We start from the raw sequence: 8,586 nt of genomic DNA, 5'->3' as shown, positions 1-8,586 counted from the left end.
AGGGGGAGTGAAGGGGGAGGGGGGGAGGGAGGGCGGGCGGGAGGTGAACGAGGGAAGCGAGGAGTGAAAGATATTGGTAATCGAGGAATCCGGGAACTCAGAACCGTTCGAACGGTTGCCGCTGCCGCAGACGCAAGGTCGTTGTCCTTGGGGGATCAACGACCCCTCGACGAGAGGGTGCCATGGTGGGGGTATCGCGTTCGTCCGCGCTCGCCTCCCCGACGCCGCCGCCGACGTCTGGACATAAGGGCGCCCCCAGGTTGTGCTGTGTGTTAGAGCCGGGGTTAGAGTCAGCCGATAGAGCACCGCTATACGGTGGTCTGAGTTAACGATTAACCCCGGCTCGATGACTCTTCTTCGTTTCTCTTCAGATTCCGAGTGTCATACGGAAATGCAAATCCAGTTTATTTATTGATAGCATATCAATAGTTAATCAATAGGGACTCAGCAAAGCTGATTTGTCATTTTGATGCCATGTTGATGGTCATAAAGATGTCAACATGACGTCAAAATGACGATAAATATCGTCAGCTTGTTTACCGTTAACAGACAAGCTATCTTCTGAATTTCGATACGGTTCGAAGTATGTATAGAAAGGAAAATAGAATTTAGACAAGAGAAGTATCTGTTAACGTAGATACTATAGCTATGTATTGGAAATATTAGAAGTTTATCGGAGATTATCGCCCTTCGACGAAGACTAAGCACCGTTGAAATTCTTTGATTTATTATTTCTGAAAAATTTCCAGCGAAAGAATTTTTTTTTTCTCCAATAACGATAAACCGATAATAATTTTCTCTCTAGCTTGGAGGCTTTTGCTCCAGTCTTTAAGGCGGAATTTTCTGTTATATGCGTGAGAATTCATATGTCAGTAGATAATATCAGTAGAAAGAGACGACGAGAATTGTGAAACACTCTGTAATCGCCGTCGGGCACAACTGGCCCTTAGAGATCAGGAATAAGGATCGGTTACGTGTACCAAACCGAAGAGAGACGAGGAGACCAGGGAAAAGGAGTTAAAAGGCAGCTCAAGAGGATAGAAAGTCCGGGTGGTATGAAAAGAAACCGAGAAGGAGGAGAAGGAAGGGAATAGGAGGGTTGGAAAGTTTTATCTTCTTGGGCCAGAGGATACGGCGTAACCACCTGTTGGGGTGGCGGCGGTGGCGGTGGCGGTGGCGGTGGCGGTGGTGGCGGCGGCGGCTCGGCTGTTCTTTGTGACTGTTTATTTTCGGCCGCGAGTTAATTTCGAATATCCTGCGGCCTCTCTCTGCGGGTTGATAGCGTGCACCGGAATGTAGGCTCTCTCGCAGAAGAAAGCGGGAAAGGGGAGAAGGGGTGATGAAGTACAAATAGCGAGAATAGAATACACGCAAGACGAAGCGCCAGTACAGAGCGTTCTAGAAACTAATGTCGTCTCTCAGCTTGACTTCATGAATTTGAAGAAGAGTCTTCTCCCCATAGAAGAGTCTCTCACCATAGAGGAAGCATTATATATCTCGACAAAGAATAGAATAATTTCAATATTAATAACACAATGGAGAAAAGAAATGTCATTCTGATTCAAATCAAGATGTTCCAGATGGGGGAGTTTGGTTCAATCGCGTCGAATCATACAGAATCCCCGATATGTCGACGGCACGTTACGCGAGAGAAGTGCGCAGGGCGGTTCGCCGACGCGACGCGACGTCCTTTCGCGTTCTCGCCGCCGCCGCCGCCGCCGCCGCGCCGGCCGGAAGGATTCGCCGGTGTTACGCTCGACGAAGGCGCGTGAGAGCGCAGGACGAGCGAGCAGGGGGAGAACGAGCGTGGATCCTGAGCTGGACACGGAACGTGGAGCGGAGCGGAGCGGAGCAGAGCAGAGCAGAGCAGGGCAAGCCAGGCCAGGGAGCAATGTCCCTTCGGAGTCATCCCCTTCCTCGCTATCGCGCGTATACTCGCGACGCGAGGTATGCACGCCGTTACTCGCCTCCGCGGCGCGCGTGTTCTCTTTCTCTTTCTCGACGCGGCGCTTGGTCGCTTTTTATGGAAGAGCCGTAAGCCGGGATCTCTTCCACGAGAAGCTTTCCTGAGAGAAAGAGAGAGAGAGTTTCCCGACGCTTCGTGTAATCTCTCCACCCCGTACCAACAATCGCACACGTGTATAGAACGAATCAGATTTTCCTTTTGTAAATCGTAATTAGGGTAGCAAATAGTCACAATAGATTTGTATGCTCCTATAATTATCTTTTTTTGAAGATAGAGAAATATATATAACCCTTAAACCCATGATTGGATTGTTTGTGATAATTTTTTTTAAACTAAGAGTATCAAGTAATTAGTTATAATAACATTTATATACAATTTTTTTAAATACACAATATTATAAGTACTAATTTAAAAAAATGTTAAAGTAAGGTTTTAAGACACTCGTCAGAATCAGATTATCGAGATCTTCCTAAGATGCCTTGAGTATCAATATTATTAATTTGTGATATTACTATTTCAGTTCTGTTAAAATCGCGTTTCAAGACTGAAAATTAATTAAATTTGGTGCAGCTTGTAAGACGTAGCATATAAATTCTCACCAAATTATTTGTACTTAAGATCCAATTGATCATTTAAAACTTTTATTTTCTATTTATTATGTATTCACACACATTATAGTTTTAAGAGATACTTGATTTAATATTATTTTATATATTTTTTAAAAAGATGAAAATTAAACCGGGATACGAATAACTTATTGTATGTACTATAAGGTATACTGTTAATTTGTATCATTTTTTAAAGCGGTATCGTTTAATTATTGAAGTAAAAGGAAAAAATATTTAGTAGTTTTCTGATATTTCTCTGTGGAAATTATCTTTTCGCGACTATTTTTTTTTATTCCGAGTGAGTCATCCGTGACGATTGCGTCGAGTGACGATTGCGTGATCCGCAGGAGCGAGTGAAGCGAAATGAAAGGAGAGACGACGCACCATTTCCTTCTGCAGTCGTGGTTTCTCGGAATATCCCTTGCGGTCACGACGGTACAGATAAGGATATCTGGTATATGAGGTGCGCAACGCCTCGAATCGTCGAGACGTCAGGAAACTCGGAACTGGTATCTCTTGTCCTTTCTATTCGCCGTGACCTCAAAACCCTGCATTGACCTTAGAAGGGCTACATATATTGCTGGCACCGTTGAGAGAGTGCTACCAGTCAACGAAAAAAAAAATATATCGTTCACGCCTCTTCGGGGTGTAGCCGAGCCTGATAAGATAGCACCGTGTATGTGCATACGTGACGTGGCGTTAAGGCGAATTTACATGGTCCATTCTTGATGATCCTCTCATGATGACTCATCCCAGCCAAACGTATTCGACAAAAAAAAATTTTTGCTTCGAAAGAGTATTATTCGTATAAGTAATTGAAGAATTAGTGTAGATCGGAATTTTTCGATTATTTGAAACTACAAAGGCATTTCACAAACCTCTCCAATTGTAGGAATCCATCAGGAGAAAGAGAGGGGGAGGGAAGGAAAGAGAGATACGATTAGATCGTACTTTGTAAGAACTCAAATATTATCAGAATGATTATTTAGGGTGACATCGATTAAGTTATAATCTTTGTTTAACTTATTATCGGGGAGTACCCGTATTAATTTTTTTTCTTATGTAAAAGAAAGATTAAAAGAATTGTAAATTTTAAATTCAATTTACAATCGAATAAATTGTATAGTTAAAAATTTTGTTTTAAGCAGGTTTCTACCGATTGAATTAATCTCCGACTAAACTAATCGAGAAAGGTTAATCAAATTCGTCCTTATGTTCATTTTTGTAAATGTAGATTAACTTTAATTCCGACTTAACTCATATTTTGTTTTCCTCCAGTCCTTAGAGTTAGAAGAAAACAAAGATATAAACCGAGATTAAAGTTGATCTACCTACATATTATTGGTAGAAATGGACTGCGAACGCTGCGTATACGGCTTCCGATATGCAGATCTCCAAGTTTAATTGCTCTGCTTGATCGGTGTCATTGACACTCGGTGTCGTTGAGAGATCGCCATTGGATCGCTGGTCGATTCGAAGAGAATTCAAACACGGCACAGTAAAGAGGTTAAGACGACACTTAACCCCCCCGGTCGCATATGGTCCCCAGTTGGAACGAACGGCACTGGCGGTGTGTCGTAACACACGAACCTTATGTGTACACTAATTAGGACCATTGAGGAAGAAGACGGAGAGAAGATATTCGATATATAGGACGCCACCCGTTAGCTCGTTGCCGGCGGCACGCGGTTGCGCGACGCATTAACATTTAACATTAACACTAACCCGTTCCTCCTACTAGGTCTCCTCGTGTTCCCCTCTACTAGTTCCTACCTCCTTCCTTCGCCGTTACGACGATTGATATCGTTTTTACAATATCAATCAAGTCCTCTCTTGTAGTTGGAAATCCGAGAGTGACATCCGTTTCTCGTTTCAATATAAGAATTTAACGCGACGAGAAAACGTTTTGTTTTTATTCGGTATACCTTTATATCTTCCAATTGCTCTGCGTATTTAATTTACATCTCGCATATATTAATTATGTATTTTATAGATGTGCAAATTATTTGAATTGCAAATCGCATCAGGTAAAATTCGATTCAAGATTAGAATTTGAAGATATGATTGGAATTCGAACTATTCAAAAATTTTAAATTTACGCACAGAAAAATATTAGTTTATTGCTACGAAAAGTAATTACTTAATTTCTACTTTGTTTCTCTTAAATAATTACTTCTTTTCTACTTTGTTTCAATTCAATTCGGCATTTAAAAAATCTCGATCTGTACATATCTAATCTATTTACATATATTTAGATTTCTCGTGAGAATGCAGCCCTCAACCTCTCTCTCTTTCTCTTTGGCACTCATTTCACGTTAGTTTGCACTCTTTGGCGCATCGCCACGGCTCGTTAATTTTCCGGAAATGCATCCGAACACTGTTGCAATCGTGTATTTGTCACGAGGTTCACCCTCGCTGGGTGACCCCACCTGCGAGCCTCTAATCTCGATTTGCAAATAACAAATGTAAATTCACGGATCCGCGAGTACACAGTTTCCGGATGAATGCGATATTGCTGGACGACTCGTGAAAATACTCGGCAGTTGCTATACTTCATTCGCGCTACTTTGTTTTCTTCTTTATTCGGTTCTTGAGAAACGAAGAAGTATTTTCACCGCGATTCTCGACACTTTGACAAGAGATTCGTTATTTATCGTACTTTCCGAAATAAGAAAGAATGTTTCATACTTTCGCCCGTATCTTCACGCGTCTTTACGCAAAGATATATTGTCGTAGATACTATCTAGAGATTAATATCGTCTTTCATATACGATTTTATCAAGAGTCTATAATTTTATATCACCATATTAAGAATCAAGAATATCATTAACCTTTCGGAGATGACGCTAAAATTTGTATACAATTATTAACGTTGGGTTTGTAAAACCTACTTTTAATAAAAATATTATTTAAAATTAACAGAGTTGCCACAAAACTGAAAATAGGAGAATTATCAAAAGAATTGAAAACGATTAGGGAAATTGGAATAAAATTAATGAATTTTGTAAAATTTTCTAGAAAATTAAAATGTTAACTATAAAGAAGTTCTATATAATAAGCACATCAGACTAACGTTTTTTTCAAATTAATTAACGTTTTTTCAACCAAATTTTTAACAGTTTCTAAATAAGGACGAAAATACAAAAAAATTTTTTAATATTATTGAAAATCAGAGAAAATTATATTCTGGAAAAGTAATGGAATTTTAAGATGAAAAATTTATTACAGCCCTGGAAATATATTTTAATAAAAATAATCTGGGCCTTAGATGTAATTTAAAAGAAAATTGAATTGTTTGACATTTTTGACAAAGAGACTTATAATTGAGTAGTTCTCTAATATAATGACCCATCGTCAATTCCGGAGAATTAAGAATCCTTTAAAGAACCAAAAGAAAAGAGATACATTTGGATAAAATTGTCGAGACCCTGAGCGAAGTCGGGATGTGGAAGAAATTGGAAAAGAGATAAAGATGGAACGTTTTGTATATTTATGACGGATTATACTCGTAAAAAAAAAATGATTGATCTATCCTCCAAATTAAATCGGCGTGTTTTTCGGCCAGCAATCAGAACGGCGAAGGTGCGTTTCGAAGTACGAAAGGATCGTTCCATGGTGTGCATATAACGGGGAGCTGTGCTGGAAGGCAAGAAGCCGGGCAAGGCAAGGCAAGGCAAGGCCTGGCAAGAGAAGGCTTGAGCTCTTTCTCCTTCTCTTCTTATCTCTCTCTCTCTCTCTCTCTCTCTCTCTATTTCTCTTTCTTTCTCTTTCTTCTAAATTCGAGGCAAAGACGCGTCGGCAGTCGCCACGGCCGTTTCTCAACCCTTTCGCGGTTACGTCACGTTAAAAAAGCTATTTGGGGTCAACACCCCGCGCTACAGCGACACGTGTAGTACTCCTTGGATTCCCTCCATTCCCCTGTCGTTCCGTGGCGGCCCTCCACCCCGCGGTAACGCGACGACAGCCCTCTCTCCCTCCTCCTCCTCCTCCGCGCGCACAAGCAATGACGCCATTGCTGTCACTTCCCTTCCCTTCCACCGTCTCACTCGCCTACTCTTAAGTATTCCTTCTACTCTCGCCGAGGTTTCTAAGCTTCCTAGACGCGTCAGGGCCAGAATCCCACTTCTAGACGAGCGCGTGTAGCTCTGGGCACCGAAGATTGCCGATAGGGTTGTTATGTAAAGAATCTCGTATATACGTATTTTCATGATAAAAAATTCTCTTGTATATACACATGCATATACGTAAAAGAAATAAATAATATAGGGTAAATGGATAAACATACACACTCTAAATTAATTCGTAAAATGTCGAAACATTAACCCCCTCGAGCAAAACAAGCGTAATGACCAAGTTTGTGCAATACATATACAGCAAGCTCTCTTGCGACAGAGGAAATGAAAGACGGAGAAACAGATCGGATTGGGAAGGGGTATAAGAAGGGGGGAAAGGCAAAGCAGCCCCGAGCGATACAGCCCTGGCCGTGGGCGCACAACGAAAGAGTGGTAGGAGAGCCAGCCGAGTTTCTCGAGGAACGAGCGAATGAGAGCGCACGCTCTGCGCGAGCTAGAACTAGCTAGAGTCTCGCTAGAGCGGAGCCAAGGACACTAGATGATGATCAGCAACAGTAGTCGCAAGAGTCAAACAGCGGCGGCGGCGGCGTCAGAGATGGTGGAGATTCCCCTTTACCCCGACCCACGCCGTCTACGTGCTCGTTCATCCCCAGACCCCCCTGCCCCTCGATATTACCATCGTCGTCCTCCACCACCGCGCCGTCGCCGCCGCCACCGCCGCTGCCCCGAGAGTCTCTCTCCGCAGCTTCCCCTTCCAGGCACTTTTTTTTTGTCCGACTGTACGCCACTCTCGCGTCCATCGCGACAAGGCGGCCGCGCTTCGGTGCCTTTTTATCAGTCGGCCGAAAAGATCTCGCGAGGATCCTGCCGCCCCGCGTGCTCGCACTCACTTGAGATACAGTACGTGAGAAAGAGAGAAAGAGAGAGAGAGAGAGCAACCCTCGGGCATACTGCGAGAATACAAATATATAAATACATTGCATATACGTGTATATCGCTCTACAGCTCCCCCTTACATTCGTCTGGCCGCGCAAAATGGCATGGACGTCCCGTTAAACGCGCGACTACCAAGGGGTAGAGGGGCAGAACGAAGGAGGCAAGGGGGAGGGCAGGAGAGAGAGAAATACAGTCGCGCGGATTTGCGGGCGACATTGAAGTCGCGGTAGCGCATTTGCGACGCGAGGCACGCATGTCGGGGTGAAGAACGTGTCTGTTGCCAGCGTAGCAATTTCGCCGGTGGAACGACGCGGGATCAACTGTATATATACTGAGGGTTACTCGCTCGCTTTTATCGGCGACTTTGCGAGACTCGCGGATGGGTGAAGAAGAGAACATTGCAAAGTATCACCAGCGGGCAATTTCAACTGGTAGAGACTTGCTGCCGAACACGCAACAGTGGTCGGGTAGGTTGATGCACAACTCGAGGTTGTTTCGTTGCGAAGTGACCTCGTGGCGGCGGCGGCGGTGGCGACGGATAGCAAGAGAGAGAGAGAGAGAGAGAGAGAGTGATGGACGCGGTTCGCCGCCGCCGCCTGGTAGAAAAAAGTGCGCAGGCGCGCGAATCGCGCTCTTGCTACCCGCGACGACACCACCGTACACCTTCCCTTCTCTCCTTCTCTGCCCTCGTCCGAGCTCGCGAATTTCCTGTCCCGCGGCCAGGGGAGGAGGTGGCGGGGGAGTCGCCTCGTCGCATCCCTCTCCACGTGCATCCCCGCGATGTTCGAGGCCGGTCCATCCCCACCCTCTTTCCTTCTCGCAGGAAAGGACTTTGGTCTCCGTGTTGCTCTCGTCCTCCGCCTTGACCCTCGCCCCATACCCACCCGAAATGGTCAGCACTTTCGCGACGAAGGATGAAGTTTCTCGGTAACCGGCCGATAGTTTGACACGGCAGTCAACTTCAAGGTCGAAGGGTAATTTAGGAAACACTGGGGAAACTCCC

This window comes from Cyphomyrmex costatus, unplaced genomic scaffold (assembly GCF_001594065.2).
Source record: "Cyphomyrmex costatus isolate MS0001 unplaced genomic scaffold, Ccosl1.0 scaffold23, whole genome shotgun sequence".
In the NCBI taxonomy this organism is placed as follows: domain Eukaryota; kingdom Metazoa; phylum Arthropoda; class Insecta; order Hymenoptera; family Formicidae; genus Cyphomyrmex; species Cyphomyrmex costatus.
This window is presented reverse-complemented; position numbering follows the sequence as displayed.